This window comes from Heterocephalus glaber, unplaced genomic scaffold (genome assembly GCF_053883595.1).
Source record: "Heterocephalus glaber isolate CG9 unplaced genomic scaffold, H.glaber_assembly_v1.0 deba00001690, whole genome shotgun sequence".
In the NCBI taxonomy this organism is placed as follows: Eukaryota; Metazoa; Chordata; class Mammalia; order Rodentia; family Bathyergidae; genus Heterocephalus; species Heterocephalus glaber.
This window is the reverse complement of record NW_028258415.1, coordinates 4,063,729-4,083,634: the sequence shown is the minus strand read 5'-3', so window position 1 is coordinate 4,083,634 and position 19,906 is coordinate 4,063,729. Positions and strand designations below refer to the sequence as shown.

Genomic DNA, 19,906 nt, shown 5'->3' with positions numbered 1-19,906 from the left:
TCTGGGCTCAATTGTGATGCACCTTCTTCATATTTTGAGGTCCTAACTCAGAATATGAGCTTATTTGGTAACAGGGTTATTAGAGATGTATTTAGTTAACATGGAGTTGTACTTTAGCAGGATATGTCCCTCACCTGGTATGACTGGTATCCTGATCAAATGGAGACACTGTGAGACAAGCACACAGGGAGATTTCCACGTGAAGAGTGGAGTGACACTGCCACAAACCAAGGAACTGCAAGGAATCAGGAGAGAGGGCTGAACAGCTCTTTCCCTAGCACATTTAGAGGAAGTATGGACCTGTTGGCACTTTGATCTCAGATTTATAGCTTCCAAAACAAAGAAATCAAATTTCTGTTGTTTAAGCCACTCAGTTTGGGGTGCTTTGTTGTGGCAGGGCAAACTAAAAGAGTAGCTATGGATTGGTAGGATGGTTGAGTATGAGAAAATCAATCAGTGGTCCTAAAAGTGTGGTAGAGACAGATGCCCACCAAGAATTCCTGCTGCTATACTATAGGTTCCTGATACCTTAATTCCTAACTCATCCTACTGGGACCTCACAGCCTCTCTCAGAATGCCATTTATCTTCAGCCTTTATAGTAGCCACAAGATACCTGGAACTCCAGAGACTTTCCTCATCCATTTATATAATTGTTTTGTGATTAAATTTCCTACCCTCTCCTAAAATGTAGTGTTTCTCAGAATCCGTAGTCAATCATCAGCAAAATGTTTGCCCTAAATAACATTTTCCTCATCTTCTCAGCTCTAACTGAAATCTCATTTCCTTGAAGGATCTCAGAGCTCTCTGATGCTATCTTTTCTCTCCCACTTCTGCTATTGTTTTCATGTACTTATTTCTCATTGTCACCTTTGGAATATTATTCTTTCCTAGTCTCAAAAATTCTCTGACTTTTCATTTATCAATCCATACTACTCACTTCTATTCCTTATCACAATCATCAATCTGACCTTCCCCTTTTGAAATAGTTTTGGAAAATGTTATCTTTCAGAAGCCATTTTTTAAAACACTACTCATGTAATAATTGTTGGTAATAAAGTGTATGTATAGATGTTCTTTCCAACATTATACTTTCAGTTTTTAAGACTCCTCTCTAATTTCTTTTATCTTTACCCCATCATTGCACTGCATCCCATAGGCTTCAGTCCTGTTTAGATTTACTGATTCATAATATTGATTTCACTTACTTTACTATCCAATCATAATTTCATATTTTTAAAATCTTACTTCACCCATTATCCCAACTTCTACAGTACTTAAAACTCTCAGCATCTGCAAGTCATTTATCCTTTGGATTTTCACTTGCTTCTGGACTCTATCCCTCCCTTCCCAGTTTAAATTCAATTATCAATCATTATATTATTTTAATTTTTTTGTACCAGGGATTGAACTCAGGACCTTGTGCTTCCAAGGCAGGTGTGGTCTCACTGAGCTAAATCCCCGGGCCTATTTTAATTTAATTTCATATACTCCAAAATCTTATTCACTTCTTTTATTTCATTACACATACATGTTGAAAAAACAGTAAGTTATTCACTTCACCATATCTATCCTTGCAGCCCTGAAGATGGATGATCCATAGCCTCAAATGGGCTGCCAACATCATTTGATTTTTTTTTGGTTTATTCACTCTTTCCTGTTCTAAATGACTGTTTTATTACACTTCCTCCATTTCCAAATTTGTAACATTTCTTTCCTTTTCATGAATTTCATGATCTTGTTTTCCATTTCATGGCTAACACAACAGTAAGCAGAAAAGAATTCCAAAAACACCGCTACCAAATACACTCCTTTTGCTCTCTTTTGGTTGAATTATGCATCCTAACCTTGCATAATTGTGCACTAGTTCTCATCCATTATCCCCACTTTTTGAAAATACTATTCAATAATATCCTTTTCTGTTTCATGCAACTGTAATGTTTTCCTTCACCAAAATAGTAACATCAGCATACAAGCATTCTGTTACTTCTATCATACTTCACTTACCCTACAATCCACCACTCCATTTCTGAAAAGAGAAAACTTTACAGCAAAACTCTGAAACGCCATGCACAATTTTCTTTGGAGTTTACTTCAACCACCTTACACTCACCAATTCATTAAAATATCTCTATATATGGGCCAGGGATTTAGCTCAGTGGTTCCGATGCCTGCCTCACAAGCGCAAGGTCCCGAGTTTGATCCCTGGTACCAAAAAAAGAAAAAGAAATCTCTATATAAATATCACTAGAATTTAATTATCAATCCTTGCTCTTCTTTCTTTGCCTACACCAGCATTTTACTCTACCAATAGTTCTCTCACCTACAGAAAAAATACATTTACTTAGTTTTCAGGAATCATAATTTTTTGTTTTTTCTATGACTTTTCAGTCACATATTTTATATTCTTCGCATTCTTTACCCTATAAGTATGAATTTTCTAAGGATTTATTCCTTGAACCTTTTCTTTTCCTGTTTACATTCACTTCCTTGATGCTCTCTCGTGATCTCACGGTTTTAAATGCTATCTATAAGCTGACTACAAAATTTACATCAAACAGTTCCTATTTATTTATTTAACCACTTAATTTGTATTTCCACTTAAAAATATAATGGGTGTCTCAAACATCAATATGATGTCTTGATATTTTTCTTAACTTTAAACTGATTCTTCCCATTTCTCCCTATAAATAAATAATAGCTCCATATTATTTTTGCCTACAGAAAAACATGCTCAGGCACATACTCTTTTGGTTTGGTCACTGACTCCTCTCTTTCCCAGAATCTGAGCATAACTCCCTTCCAGCAATCACTTTAGTTCAAATTACCATTGCTCCTGGACTGGACTGTTGAAATATCTTCTTAATTGATACTCACTTCAGCTCTTGCCTCATAGCATTTCTTTTTCACTACAGTGGCCCAAAGTATCATTTTATAATACCTCTGATTCACTCCCCATTCCCAAGAAAATTGTTGGTCCTCATTTTCCTCAGAGTACAGCCAAATGCACAGAATGGTCCATGTGGTTCTGCCTGATATCCTACCACTTCTCTTTCACTGAGTCCTTTCCAACCTCTGATGGAATTCTCACTATTCTTTTCCTGTGCTATGTTCTTCATAAACCTGCCTCTGTGTTCTTCTGCACTTACTGTTTCTTCTGCTTAGAACACTTGTCATTCATAGATCAACACTGCGTGGCATCATTTATTGTAGCCTTATATTCAAATTAATATCCTCAGTATAGCTACTTCTGACCCCTCACTGCAAAATACAAGGTCTCTTCCGACATTTATTCACATCTCTCTGGCTTCATGTGTGTGTGTGTGTGTGTGTGTGTGTGTGTGTGTGATTGGAGCCATCTATTCTGCTGTCAAATAATATTAAATTTTTTCTTGTCTATCTCTTCCATTAAAACATAAGCTTTTTTAAGCAAGGATTTGTAATGCTTTCTTCTTATCATCTGTGTCTATATTTCATCTTATAAGGAAGTATAGTATGTTTGCTCTACTATAGGTTCTACATCCTTGGATTCAACCAACTACATATTGAAAATATTGGAAGAAGTTCCAGAAAGTTCTAAAAATCAAAACAAATTAGCTGTTTATTAATCACTTTGGTGTCCACATGAATGAAGTGCCATGTAGGCACATTCTACTTGTTATGGTTTAGATCTAGTATGTAACCCAAAACTCTCATGCACACAGAAGAGAGGATTATGGAAGATGACTGCACCATGGTGGCACTATAGCTTAGTGTGGAGGAAAAGTATCTCCCTCCCCGCTGCTCTCTTCTTTCTCTGCTTCCTGGTTGCCATGATTTGAACAAATTTTCCTCCACCTGGAACCAGATTCTGCTTTGGAGCCTGCTAACCATGGACAGAAAATGTGAGCCAATAGAAACTTTTCTGCCTTTCAGCTGTGAGTGTCTATTATTGTGTCTCAGGGACAAGTGACTAGGACTCTGCTGTAGCATCCTGCCACTTTACATATTCTTAGTCCTTCTCTAGAACCCATGGTTTGAATATTGTTTGCCCGGAATCTTGTTCCTGAATTATGTACTTAAGGCAATAATGGCTGTGTGTATTCTAAAAATGAACAGAATTTATGACTATTATTATTTTGCAAACAATACATGTAGCAACTATTAAGTTAGCTTTTATACTGTATTAGTTGTTATAAATTATCTAGAGATGATTTAAGGTATGTGGGAGGATCTTCATCGGTTATATGCAAATTTTACTTCATTTCATATAAGATATTTGAGCATCTATGGATTTTGGCCATAGGGAGTTATGCAACAAATCCCCTTAGGGTAATAAGGGGCAAGTGCAGGAAGTTGAATTGAAAAAGTAAGTAGGTAGCAGAAGATAAAAATACCTTATTTAAAATGTTGAGTGTAAATTGTCTTTAAGACATAAAAAGTATTAAAATACTTTAATTTGAAGACTAACATGGTAAATGTTATATTTTAGAAAATTGTCTTTTGAGTGATTGAGAGGATGATTGGAATCATGAGGCAGGAAACCAGTTAAGAATTAATTACAATAGTCTAGATGAGAATTTAAGAAAATGGAAGTGAGGATTAAAAAGACAAAATAATCTCATATGGAGACCAAAAGTTCCAAAATAGCCAACTTAATATTGAAAGAGAACAAAGTCATCAGATCAAGCCTAGCAAACTTCAGGACTCACGATGCAGGTGCAGCAACTGAGCCACTGCAGTGTTAGCAAAGAACAGATGAATAGATCAACAGAATAGAACAGTGAGCCCCAAAACAAATTTACTCAAACACAGGGAACTAATCTCTGACAAAGGAGCAAAGACAATTCAATGGTGGTGACAATGTGAAAAGACAGGGCCACTTGGAAGCCAGTTGGGCTGTTTCTCACAATGTTAAACAGTCTTATCCAGAAATCAAAATCCTTGTTATTTCATCAGATGAATTAAAAACTTGCATCCACACAAAAGCCTGTGTATGAATATTTTATAGCAGCTTCACTCGTAGTTTATACCTGGAAGCTACAAGACATTCTTCAGTAGGTGAACAAATAAATGCACTTCAGCACATCTGTACAATAGCACCAAAAATGATCTATCAAGCCACAAAATACATAGAAGAATATAAAATGCACAGTAACAAGTGAAAAATCTAATCTGAAAGATACAGCATGCTTTATGACTCTGATTATGTGATATTCTCAAAAAAGCAACATTATGGAGGCCCTGAAGGATCAGTGATTGCTAGGAGTTTGGTGTGAGAGAGGGATGAGTAGGCATACCATAACAGATGTTTAGGGCAGTGAAACTATTTGAGATTATAATGATAGATGCAGTTTGCCACTTGTCAAAACCCATAAACTTTAAGCTGGGCATTTAGCTTAGTGGTGCTGTTGCCTGCCTTGCAAGCGCAAGGTCCTGAATTCGATTCCTGGTACCAAAAAAACCCAAAAAACAAAAACCCATAGGATATTTTAACACTAAAGATAAACCCCAATATAACTTATGGACTTTGGGTAACATGGGTGTGTCAATGTCCATTCTTTAATTTTAAGGGATCTTAGTGGCATGAGGAGCTGTATTGGGTGGGAAAGGGTCTATGAGAACTCCATAGTTTCTGGTTAGTTTTCCTGGGGAATTCAAGCTACTCTGAAAAGGGAAGTCCATTAAAGAAAAGAGCAAACTCTTTTATGGTATTTTTATATAACTTTCTAGCTTTTACAAATTTGTATCTCTATCTGTGTAGCCCAGTAGGGTGAATTTAAGAACAGTTTTAGAGCCACAGTAATTTATTCAAGAGCAGTTGTTTTCTTCATTTGTATTTCCTAAACAATATTAATATGTCCAATTAATAAAACAAAATGGAACTCCTAATATATTACTTCTCGGCAATTCCACCACACTCCAAAGCTACTCTGAAATTTCTCCCATGACAACTCTTCCTTTCTTCCAAATGTTTCACTCTTTTTCCTCTCCTCCTCTTCCCACCTCTTTCGTCCCATAACCTGCTGCACTGATCAATTCACTTCAAAGTCCGAAAGCAAGATTTCTTTCCTTTTACAGGGAAATGGGAAGGGTGAATGTTTTATACTCTTTGTTAGATAAGATTGTGCATACTCCCATATGAATTATTTTTGTTCATTCGCGTAAGACATAAGTATCACAAATGCTATGACTTAGTGACTGATAGAATTTAGAGAAGGAAAAAATGTACAACCCAAAGACTTAAGAAGGTCACAGTCATCACAGTCATTCATTAATATTAACTAAATGTTCAAATTGTGGCTGCACTCAACCTAACAAGTACTACCTCTGTTCATCAAAGCCAAAGACAGTCTCTCTTGTGACATATTTGAGTAAAAGGGCAGTTGTAGTACAATGTGTTAAGTGTAATGTACAGAAGGTACATAATTATATGGAAGCAAAGAAGATATGTAAAGGGAAAATGGGTAACATATCTGTAAAGCCTGTGAGATATTCAAAAGAAAGTGTCCACTAGCCTTTTAAATATACGTGAAAGATATTGATCATCTGTGCTGGGGTTGTAAGTTAAAAGGAGATGAAACCATGGTATGGAGATCATGAAGGAACAGTGTGTGCATAGGATAACGGGAAGTGCCCTTAGGAAGCCACTCTGCAGGAACTATGGTCAGTGAGAGATCTGTGGCAGCTACCAACAAAGGATAAAAACTTTTCTCTTCAAGTATTGAATATTGTTATTAAATCAGGAAGCAGAATTGAAAGTTGACCTTGAAGTTAGGAGAATACTGGTGGTCTTAGAAAAAATCAATGTAGAGGGGCAGGGAAGTCAGATCAAAGATTAAAGTGAGTTGAGGAGGAAGTGTTGGTGAATAAGATAGGTACTACAAGTAAAATGTAAAAGGAAGGGGAAAATGTTAATGAGAATATAAAACTTGTTGGTATGAGGGGCACATGTTTATTAGCCAAGTGAGGACTTTACCCTGTGGATAAGCATTATGAGATTTCAGAGAGGGGACAAATTATTATGGACTGAAGTCACCAGAAGAGGATTTAGAGATGGTTATAAATTGCTTTAGTCTTTGAAGAATGAGAGGCTTTGGGATTTTGGGGAAGAAAAAGAGATTTGAAACAGAAGATGAATCCATGATTCAGGACCATGTTCAATACATTTATTATTTATTTATTTGTTGCTTTTCTCTTTACATTTAAGTTATTAAATTTATAACCCACAGCAATAAAATGATTGCCATCAACTAATAATTGCTCCAGTTTAGTTCAAAATTATTATTACTTAGCATTGATTTGCCTCCTTGTTGTCTCAGAAAACAATCATGGAAGTAGTTATCTATGAGTCTTAAAATGCTCTCTTGACTCTTGTATTTGACAGGCAAGGAGGCTCTAAGATACAGAGATCACTGAATGGAGCCAACATGGAGACATTTACTTCTTGATTTCTGAATGAATAAAGGAGAGAAGAAAAGAACTTTACCTAATACTTAATATTGAAGTTTAATTTCAAGAAATTGTGTCTTTATTAAAATATAAATTATAAAAGCAATAAAAATTTATATATATTAATTTTGTTATATAAATTTAATGTTATTAATAGTATAGTTATAATCACAGGTTATAATAATACTCAAAGTCACCTAGAAGCTGTATTTTTAATATTTTAATTATTTTTTATGATTTTGGATAAGTTATCACTATAAATGGAATTAGCCAGCATCATAATTAATGAAATATTTCTCTGTCTTAAAATTAATTTCAACAATCACTTTTCTACCACTGAGTTTCTTATCTGGAGACACATAAAGTATTCAATACATAAATCCCCAGAGAAAATTTAGACTATTTGGGGGCAATATAATTGGGATCTATTATCTAGTTTACAAGAATTTCTAGGAAATTTTTTGCATTATATTATCTCACTGTCATGAAATTGTGTAATGTTCTATATTTTTGTGTTTGAGTGGATGGTAATGAATAAACTCAAAATGAACACTTTCATCTACAAAAAGGTATACATTACTGTTGTCAAAATTATTATTGAAAGAACACCAAAAAATGAATATATAGAGAAATCAATGCTCAAAGAAATTAATAGACCAATCCTTGATAATATAAATGCACATTTCTGATCAATTCTACATCTCTTCCTCTATTGCCACTGTTCTCCTTTGCCTCCCTAAATATCAAGATGTAGAAATTTTATTGCCTTGCACTAGACTATCAAATAGTGTCACTGAAATAGGAAATACTAATGTTTTCTTTTGATCTTTTCTGAATATCTATTTTATATATGTCACAGTTACTATATCTCTTATATTTATCTTTTACTTATTTTACTTGAAAGCATTCCTTTTTGTTTTTGTTTCTGGTTTTCTTTTTGTTTTCTTTAAGACAGGGTCTCACTTTACAGTTCAGGGTGATTTTGAACTCATGCTCACTCTGTACCCTAGGCTGGGTGTGAACTCAAAGTGACCCTCCTGTCTCACTAGGCTTCCTGATTGTTGGGGTTACAGGTGTAAGTCACAAAGCCTGGAACAAAACATTTTAATTTTCATACAACCCAGTTGAGTAATTGTTATCAAAGGAGACAAGCTCAATTCAGCTTCATTTGTATGACTGCTATTTTTCAACTGAATGCTTCCTATTTTGTTATTCTAACCTTTAGATACTATACAATAAAACATCAGTTTAGCCTTCTGCTGGAAATAACATGGGTGATCACATGTAAATATGTTCCATATGAAATTTCACCCTCCCACCCAAGACCAACATAGGGTGCATGATTCTCAAAGTTTGGAAAAGCATGACTAAAACAGATGAGGAGAGATTTGGAGTGATTTAAAGCATTCTGCTACTTGTGAGAGGCAACATCTCTTGAAATGTTCCTACTTTAATACTTGATGACTAGAATGTAGAATTATTACAAAATTCCTTATGAATGTGCTAAAGGAATACTGAACACTAATTCACATAGCAAGCCTATCTGGCAGAAAATAATGAAAAGATATGAAATGTTAAGCATTGAATTTATCTTCAAAATATCTTTGAGAAAAAAGAATATGAACAATTCAAGTAATCTTGTTTTACACAAGGAACTATGAGATCAATTTAAAATATGCCCACAACTTTATGGTGAAACTCATGATATAGTTTATACCACTTTACTCTCCAAGTCAATAATAGTAATCTGTAATTTAAAGAAGTTCTGTATCTTTTCCAAAGGCTTTTTGTGAAAGAGATTACTGGCCTGAGCAGGACAGAGATAGCTAGGAAGGAATCTGTAGATTCATTGTGCAGCTACAAAGGGTGTGAACAAACTTTCAAATGAACACTCTATCACCTAATACCTTGATTCAGCAAGTCATTTGGAGATCAGACCAACTAAGCAATGTTTGTATTTGTTTTTTCCAGCTTCAGTTTCTGAATCTCTGCCTTTTTGCTTTCAAGATAAACTATTAGTGACTTCTCCTCCTAACAGGTTTTCCTCTGGTTTATGGTTTGCTTTCTTTTTGAGACCTGGATATTGTTTAATTTTCAAGACCACAACAAATTAGATCAAAATGTTGATCAATGAAGTTTGATCCTTTACATTAGATTTAATATTATTAACATTCAAAAATCCAGTGCAAAAAGTTGAGTTAGTTCATTATCTTCAAGCGAAGGGTAGTTTGGAAAGGGTAGAAATAATCCATCAATCATTCAGGGATTACTTTAAAGTAGTACAAAATATTATATTGTAGACCAAAATCATAATGCTGATCCATACAAGTCAAATCTAATTCTGTTACCAACTTTGTACTAGAAACTTTGTGCTGTCCATTCACATATTCTAACAATTTGAAGAAGTAGATTCTATTACCCCATTTGCTATTCAAGAGCCTGAGGCAAAGGATAATTAACTTCCTCAAGGTTAAACTACAGCTGAAGGCAAAGCTACTTATAGTTCAGATCTAATGGAATCCAGAGTTACCACAACACCTCTCTTCTGAAACAATACACATGTATTCACATGTCTGTAAACATTCTTCAGTAGAATTTACAATTACCAATGGATTCAAATAATTTCTATGCATTTTAACTAATAGAAGTTCACAGAAACTGGAATTATTCTCTTTATTTACGCCTCTGTTTTTAGACATTTTCTTTATTAGACTGGCTTTAATGAATAGGAAAAACAATACATTTAATTTTTTAAAATCAAGCCTTCATATATTTAAAAAATTTATCACTTTATTTTTCTCATGAAGTACACTTTACAAAGACTTCTTTTGTGACAATTTCCTTTTGTTCTCTAGGTACATGTTGTACAATACTTTTCTGCTGTGTAATTTGTCTAATTGTTCTTTAATTTTATTGACCTATCTTATAACCAACTCTTAGAGCTGGTGTCATGTGGGCAGAGTGGTCACTCTGAGCCTTTTTATTCATGCTTCTTACAGTCACAAGATGAAAACCAACAAGAAACCTTGCTAGCCACCATGTACCTCTTAATAAAGGAAAGGGAAGCTCTCCTTCAATACACTCTGGACACTGTAGCACTCCAACTGGTGTTAGTTGCTCTGGCTGACTGCAACCTCACTGATGTGCACTTTGTTACTACTGATAATGCATAGAAAAAACTTTGCAATATCCTTCACATTTTAGTCTATCTGGATTCTAGAATACCATATAAGTTTCTTTTTTACCAAAAAAAAAAATCCTTCAGCATATACAGGTAACTATACTGGTGCTTTGCAGTCTTTTTATTTCAATATCACTGATCTTCAAGTGCTGCTTACATGACATGGATGCCAGATGTGTCCTCACTTTTTCCCTAAATCACACCCGTGCTCTCTGCCTCCTATTGGTTAAACACTAGGTAAGCTAGGTAAGCATTCCTGCCATCAGACAGCGTGGCTCAGTGGGTCTGTGGACATTCACACACACACACACACACACACACACACACACACACACACCACACAGAGGAATCAACACACAGAGCAACTACAGAGAGAGAGAGAGAGATTTCTGAGTACTGTGGTAGACCTGTGTGGGTGTGGGATAGAGGACTCCTGGTGCACCTAGTGGAAAAGGGAGTCAGAGAAGACTGCTCTTACTATGAGGCATCAGGCACCTGAAGCTGAGGATCTAGCAAATGATTTCAGATCTGTGTAAACCAGGATCACCCATAACTGTTTCCTTGATGTTAATACTATGATTTTATTAATGTACTCTAAGTTGATGTTAGTAGTGTATTAACTTTATCAAACTTTTGGTTCTTAATGAGTTTGAAGTACTTTTCTAACTGGGAAAATTTAAAAAATATATACATACTCAACAATTTCATTCATCTTGCCGAGTTTCATTCTCTTATACTACTCATCACTTGAGCCTACTGAGTGATATTTTGCAACACTCCTTCTCAGTCTCATCAATTTGTGAGACTGAGAGAGGGGACTAGCTCCTCTCAGCTTTAATTTTATTAAAACAGTCACATTGGGCTTCAGGTGATAGGAAAGAAACAAAATAATTTAAAAACAAAACAAAATAATAAAGTCTTACTACTTTTAAATTCTTAGAACTGTGAAGAGTGGAAGTAAATTTTTGATTTAAATTACCAAAAACTGATTGGTCTTTCTACTTTCCAAGAAAGTAACACAAAATTTTGTGCCATATCTTAAACTCCACCAAACAACTTCACAAAAGTGTGAAGACTAATCAGTACACAGAGCCAAAATTCACCCTGGTGGCTTATACTGCCATGTTGTCCTATGAGATAACAGTGTTCAATTTGACATGGAACTCTTAAATAGATCTCCAGAGTGTCAATCTTTCAGAAAAGCATTCCATGACCAACCCTGTACTTTTCACTTACACACTTTAACTCACCACCTAATTTATTCACCTTCAAAATACTCAGAGCCTCTATCCTTGGACATGCATTTGTTTACTGTCTGTTTCCTCCTACCACAATTTATGCCTCCTAAGAACTATTTTGTTTGCCCAGGTACCTTGAAATTGTGTCTAGCACGTATTAAAAATAATACTTTTTGTCATGATTACTGTAAACATTATTGTGCAAAAATAAAAAGCTATTTTCTCTGTTGCAGTGAAAAATATGTCCAGACAGGAATAGAGTAATGTAAGAACTGAATTCAATTCAACTTGAACTGATCGATTTTTTAGCATTATTTCTGTGCTTATTAAGAAAATGACTTATTCTTTGGAAAGCAACTTTACAAACTGAGATATTAAGTACAATAGTACTTTCAATAAATTATTAAGTATAACTTACAATTGATTACATGTATTCTATTTTACTTAGTAGAGCATCTGAAATTTCAACTAGATTGACATAAAGATTAGTGAAAGATTGGTTGAGAAATAAATCAAATTCAAGCTTTATTCTAATTATTCACTTGCAGTCTAGAGTAATGGATAGAATTAGGATTTTGATATGCATTTACAGGAGCATATGCATCTCTGCATCTGTTTCTTTTCTTTATTAATCTTTAGTTTTGCTATATTTATTTCTGAGGTTTAAATGTAGGCGTGAAAGACTATGCGGTGCATCAAGAACTCTTTTGAGATGTCTGATGAAATATGACAAATTCTGTGGATCAGCAGTCTACAATTGAATTTCTGATTCAGGAATGGAGTCAAGCCAAAGCATCTAAATGTGCAAAAGAGCTTTCCCTTCTCTCTTTTTCTTCCATTAGTATGGCAGTTGGCCTTTGGGCTGCATATGAATGTTATTATGTTTTAAATACTAAGTAAAAAATGATTTATGGGGATTTTGTAAGAATTATTTACATCATTATTGTTTTATATTTACCTTTCAGCTGCACTTGTTGCATGGAAAAGATGCCTCTGAGAATGAAGGGGGAGTATATGAAAAGGCGTCAAAGGTCTGTGCGCACATATTTAGTAAATTGAAGTTGAATCATAGGTGAGAAATCATCCCCTATGTCCAGAATGACATCACTCTGTGATATGAATTTTAATGTTCCTTTATTGGTGAATGTAAGTTAACCCATTTCCCTCATGTATTGCCCTCATTTACTCTGCATTTGAAGAAGGACATTATATGAAAAATTGCTACCATATTCAATATGAGTGGTTTCCTTACCAGTGTTGAAGGGAACATTAATGCTGAAGTACAATAATGATTAGAGAAAAGGAAGGAGGGAGACAGAGAAGGGAGGAAAGAAAGAAGGTGGGAGGAAAGGAAGAAGGTAGGAAGAAAGAAAAAGGAGAGAAGGAAGTGGAGACAAACAGGGATAGAGAGAGGTAGAGAAGAGAGAGAGGGAGGGAGAGAGATGGAGGAGAGAGAGAAAAAGTGGGGGGAAATCAGGAAATAAAACATGGAGAAAAAGGAGAAAAGTAAGGAAAGAGGAAGAGAAGGGAAGGAAAAGTAGCAAAAAAGTGAACAAAAGAAGTAAATGAAGAAAGATTAAAGAATTATTTTTACCTTACTTTTTGCTTAAACTTATTAAACCTGGCCAGCTGACTTTTGAAGTTGTATGTGGTTATAGTTGAAGAGAGATAAAGAATGTGCTTGTTGCAAGTTGCTCTCTATATTGGACTCTCCAAATGTTTAAATTAGTAATTTTAAAGAAGAATAAAAATAGAGTTTGGGTTTAGTTGTCTCATTTCTACTACTTAATAATTTTACCATTTTGGTTTCTCAAATAACCTGAGCACAACAAATTATATTTTCCAGCATTCATTCCTTGTCACTTTTAACCCTTTATGTTTCTTAGATACTTCTTTAATTTTAGCCGATTGATCACAATTTTTCATTTAGTGTCTGTAAAAATATTTTAAGTATCTCTCTTGAAAAATATTTCTAAGGTTGTAGATCTATGGGTGGATACATACATATATATATTATATATACACACATTACTTGAATCACTAGAAAGTCATTATTTAGATTGCTATTATGTAGGTTAGTTTGCTATAACTTATTTCATAATCCAAATTAGGTGGCCACTCACAAATACGATAAATAGTTATACCTGCAAACACTTTGCCAAGTAAGAAAGAAGAATATCTTATTATTCATATTTCAAAAAAATTTGTTTGTCTAGAAATGTCAAATGCCATTGATGAGTGAAATTCATTATCAGATTATTTTGGGCTTTGGTGAAATTTATTATAAATTCAATATTGTTTTTAAAAAATTATTGGATTTATCAGCTCTAAAATGTGATAGCATTCCTTAGAAAACTGAGATAAAGAAAGCTTGGAAATAGGGTTGTGTGTATATGAGAGCTGTTTTGCCAGTGACACCTCTAACTGCTGAAGCTTGCTGAAAATAACTGAGAGGAAGAGTGTATTTAACACCGTGTAACGGTGGAGCTGCAAGTTTCCTGAAGTGTTAAAGAAAAGGCTGGTTGACTATTGCATCATGATGGCTGGGGACAGGAGACTTGTCTGACACCTGACCCATTTCTCTCACTTTCTGAACTTAAAATAAATCAACAGGCATCATGCTTTATTTTTCCCAGTCATTTTGAATACATAACGAATGTGAGTTTACCTTCCCTTGTGTTGCCTAGCTTCACAAGATATATACTAAAATAGTGCTTAGTATGTCTTCTCCTACTGCACATTTTACCAGGCCACTTGCTTCAGGAAAAGCTTCACATTTCTCAGCTTTGGCATGTAACCACATGTGGCACTTGAGGTCTCTCTGTCCTTTCCAAGATGATGGTTACATTATGCTTCTTATTATTTTCTTCTCCTGAGTATATATTGATTTTATAGGAGTTTCTTCTAGTTTATATATTTTCATTAGAGAGGCCTTTCATAAAGACAAAACCTTTGTACTTTTAAAATTTTGCTCTACTCAGAAAATGTATATGTTCTGTAAACATTCCACAGTTTGTTTGGAGAAAGAAAGTAACATTTCATGTTAGACTTAAAACGTAATGCATTATCAATGACTTTCAGCCCAGAAAGAATTAGCCTTCTGAGTATGCAGCTTCTTGGTCTCAGCTTCTAGCCAAGGTTGATATTCTACCTTTATTTTATAAGTTTCCCCAGCTGCTTTCCAAATCTGAGGAGGCAGCACCAGCCAGAATCTTCTAGTTTGAACACAGTATGCTAAATGCTCCTCTGTTCTCTATGAGTGGTTGCTACTAAATGAAACATAAAAAGTTTGATCTTTGCATTTTCTTATCAAAGGCTCCTTTTCTACTCAGACAGAAAATACAAGGGGATCATATATATATATATATATATATATATATATATATATATATATATATGATCTTAAGTAAAGCTATTGTATGGATTCAAAACATTTATTCAACATCTTTAAGAACTAATATTGGCTTGGGATTGAATTAAGAAACAATTTTTTTAAAAAATCTAATTACCATGCACATTTTTGAGAGAACAGGTATAAAACAGATATAACAGTTTTAATACTCAGATAAAATATGGAATATTATTCTTTCCTGAATCTATATAAGTGTATATTTCTATTTTATGAATGATAAAATTTCAAAATATGATAATATGATTTTAATGTCTATATTCAGATATATTCCACATTAATTTACTGAAGGGAGAGCATAAGGAAATTATTATAAGGTCTTACTTTTCATCAAAGATGATATCTGGCTTTCTAAATGACATCTATATTTTCCCTTTAAGGTTCATTTTCACACTATATAATTAATAAGTTCTACACACTGCAATTTTCTCAAAGAGCCTTCTATGCAATCTTAGTGGTGGCCAGTTGCCATTCAAATAGAGTTAAAAAAGACTATTGGGCTCAGTGTTCAATTTCCAAAAATCTCCCCCCTTAGTTTATTTTCAACATCTATCAATGTAAATGCTATGTAATATTGATCATTAGGCACTCAGAGGATTCTTTCTTTAAAAAATGACAACACTCATGCACTTTAAAAATCCCATTTATATATTGAGATAAATGTAAATGCCACACATATTCTGCTCATTAATCACTTATTCTTTCACACATTCTTGCTGAAAACACACTGTTCTGGTCAGTAGACTTTATATTCTGTATAACACCTGCTTCATGAAAAAACATGACCCATGGAACACTTTCTTGGCATCTGGATATAGCTAATTGGCACACTTTTGATAAAAAATTAAAATTATTCTTTTGATATGAAAAGAAATCTTTTAAATCTTTGTAGGGAAAACTCATTGTCTCCTAGTTTTGAAGAAATTCATCCAATTATAGTAACTTGTCTTCATCAATTTCTTCTGGTAGAAAGAAACTCACAAGATTTTAACTATTAAGGTGATAAGAAATTGGATAACTAAAATCTTTCTGAGTTATAGAAATGGAGCAATACTGATGTGCAATTAACTTTAAACATTTATGATTTTAAACTAATTAAAATATTCTGATAGAGAGCTTTGTGAAAGCAAGAAAAGTGAGTTTGAAAGAGATGATAAACTGTTGAAACTTTTTTGAGAACTATATGAAAATTCACAGTATAACTATCATAATAAAGAAAACAGGTCATCACTTCAATGTATCATCATAACAGTGAAAATACTGTGTCTTATTAACAAGGACAAATTACAAGGAAAATGAGGCTTACATTTCCTTTATATTTAACTTCTTCTGACACATTATTGGAAAAGATGATTAAAGCTGTATTTAAATAACATGTCTCACTTTACAACTTATTCTGTGCCTGAGAAATTTGGAAGTATATACAGGTATATCACATCACAGTTGCTATCCTTCTGGGAATCTATGTTTATGGCATATATCATATATTATTCTAAGAATTTATTTTTCTTTCCTAACAGGATCTGGGCAGAAAGTATTTATTTCTTTATAAGCAATTTATGACTGTGTTATACAATTTCAAATGTCTGTGACAGCTGTTTCTCAAAGCAGACCATTAGAAGACAGCATGCCTATAAATCTCAGGTCCTGGGGAGAGGAATTCTCATCTCGGGTATTTTGAATGCCACATTTTCAGTAAACATTTATAACACCACGGTTAGCTTTGAATATTGAGTTTGTAAAATTGGCAATTTCAACATGAAAACTCTAAAATATTAATGAAGTGAGTTTTTTTTTCCTGTACAAATATTCTGGCTGTTCACAATATTTCAAGTTCTATCTGGTTTTCTTAGGCACGATTGTAAATTCCATTTATAGTACAAACATAACTTTTACAAAGCGTAATGACAGGTAAGTACTCACTTGCCTTAAAGTGAGATTGAATTTGGTTTAAAAATATTATCTGGTTCTACAGAAATCTTTCACAAATAAAACTTTATTGTGTTCAACTTGTTTACGTAGCTAAGCAACATATATCCATTTATTGCACACACCTCGATTTCAGCAAATTAAGCAGTAACTTACCTAAAGAAGCATCTCAATATTTTTCTTTTGCTAACTTGAATTTATCCCGAGTTAGAAGATGAAATATCCAGTATTCAGGCTCACTTGGCTCCAGGTTAATTAGGAGGAGCTTTCAGTTCGTGAAATCTGCCCCTACAATATTCCGAGAGCGTTTTTTTTTAGCTCCAGTCCTAGTATCTGAACTCTTCCAGCAGTCTTTTTATTTATACACACATTGTCCTTTTCAAAACATGCAGCCAGCTGGAATGATTCAAACCTCTGTTCAGCACACCGTTAAAATGCAGCTTCCTTCTTGGACATGAGAATTACACCAGGGAGCAGGCCGGGTACAGCAAAAAGGCTGTGAGAACTATTTAATCACTGGAATACCAGCTGCTCCGGCTCTGCCTGGCTCCTGCGCTGTGCCTGCTGTTTAGCTGGAGTCCGTCTTTCCCTCCCTCTCTCTTTCTCTCCTATCCACAGAACTGTAAAGGCACCTCTGCCGGATTATGATTGGCAGAAGCAGCCAATTCCTCCAGCTAATCATCCTCAAGACTTTCATGGACCTGGAGCTGCCGTGATGTCATTCAGGCCGAGGATGTTACACATGAATTAGTTCCACCAGAAGCCAGTTCAGCCGTGGGTTGCATTCCTTTCCTTTCACACCACCGTGATTGATCAGAGGCTCCTGGAGGATTTGCATAATTTTTCATTGTATAGTCGGACTATGCATTTCCTATGAAATTTCAGAATAAAATTTCACTTTGTAGCTATGACTTAGGAGAGTCTTAGGAGAATATTGGGTTAAAAATAAAAAGTTCAAGATGGGATTCTCTGCTGTTAAATGTGTACCAAACACGTGAATTTTCAAACAAGCAACAAGCAATAGGAAACTTGGAGATACATGTTCTTGAAATTAATAATATTTTAAGAATAAATATTAGAAGCAATGAGTGTGTGTGTGTGTGTGTGTGTGTGTGTGTGTGTTGTGTGTGTGTGTGTTAGTCATGGTCTTATTAATTGAGGTAAATTCTTAATTGTGGAAAAGTTCTTTTAACTCTGATAAAATATTTTTTTCTGATAAAATATTTTAATGCAATGTAGCATGATTACTTGCTCTTTGTTCTCTATTAACTTGGGCAAACTCATAATGAGATAATAAAGTTCTTTTATATACTTTTTGAAAAGTACTATTTCATCAGAATACTTACCTGATCATCTAGATCATATGGTTCCCAGGGCTTTTTTTGTTTCATTATCTTCTTCAGTCCCCATTTTTTAATGTAGCAGAACAAGAAATGCTAATGAGAATTTGGTCCAAGACCACTTATTATGAAATAGAGAACAGAACTGCAAAGTTTTCTCATCTCCAGGTACCCTACTGGAATATATATCTTTTGTTGTGCACAATTCTGCTTGAAATATTGAGGCAACTTCCATGAAACTGTCTGTTTGACTGCAAGTATGGTGAGAAAGAGTCCTCAAAACTCAGCATTTTTGGATGATATGGTCTTTTGGATGAATAACTTCTATGCACTCAGTATTCCCTGCATTATTACACTGCACAAGGTTTTGGCGGTCAGTAAGTTGCAGACATAAGCTTCAAAGAGGATAGAAAAAGACATCTGGCAACTTAGAATATCTACCAGTTATTTTAAAACAAGAAGTACAATCTGGTACATCATAGATTGTGGGTCCATTATTTTTTCAAGTGTACAGTTTAAAAATACTTTAAATGAAGAAAAAAAAAGAGCCCAGGAGTTTCTTGCTAAGAACATTTATAGAACATAATGCATTTGAGGATGAAGTCTGAATTTTCATGATACACATGAAAATCTATAAAGGATAAATACAGTGTAACTAAATATATCAACAACTTGATAATAAAACAATTATTAGAACAGTAACATGCCAAGAAATAACTGCTGATAAATAAATTTTAAATTCTAATTTAATTTTCCATTTATGTGTTTTTTATAGATGTATAATGCCTTTTAATTCAATCAAATTATTTATTATAATCTCAGATTTCTTTAAGTGAAAAGGAACATTATTACAAAATAGTTCATGTCTTCATTCTATTCGGATACTTCTACTTTATGAATCAGTCAAAAATGCCACTTTACAGAGTCATCTGAGTGAATTGATTTAAATGACAACACAGTGATTCTGATCACAAAACCATCACATGAAAACATGGGAGCAAGTACACATTCTTAGCACAGATGAAAGCTGCAGTGGGTGTTAGTTGATGACAAAGGAAAGTTGTTGATCAGTTTTTTTCACTAGTGGTAATCTAGAAACAAAGTTTTTATGTGAAGAAATATAAAGCTATTATCTGGACCAAAATGAATAATATAATGAAATTATCTTGTCAATAAAAAATGTAAAACACAACACTAATGGGAGATTTTAAATATAAAAAACATTAGTAAGTAAATACTAACTTTTAGAAACAAAAATCCAGACATAGGAAATAAAAGTTTATTGTTAGAAAAAAAAGAGAACTTTACTGTCTTTTTCTCATTGTTAAGGCAACCAAACACTTTTCATATTCCTGGGGAAAGTTAGAGAAATTCACTGAC

The 19,906-nt window shown here is 34.0% G+C and overlaps 1 protein-coding gene across 1 annotated transcript in view; it reads right to left on the bottom strand.

Annotated features, from left to right (window-relative positions):
* LOC101703600 (N-deacetylase and N-sulfotransferase 4) overlaps positions 1-17,654 on the bottom strand; it is a 289,039-nt gene extending 271,385 nt beyond the window's left edge. Inside the window, exon 1 of the mRNA XM_087199297.1 lies at positions 17,343-17,654. The gene's annotated coding sequence lies outside the window, so the exon portion shown is untranslated. The remainder of the gene's footprint in view (positions 1-17,342) is intronic.
* Positions 17,655-19,906: the final 2,252 nt, after the last annotated feature.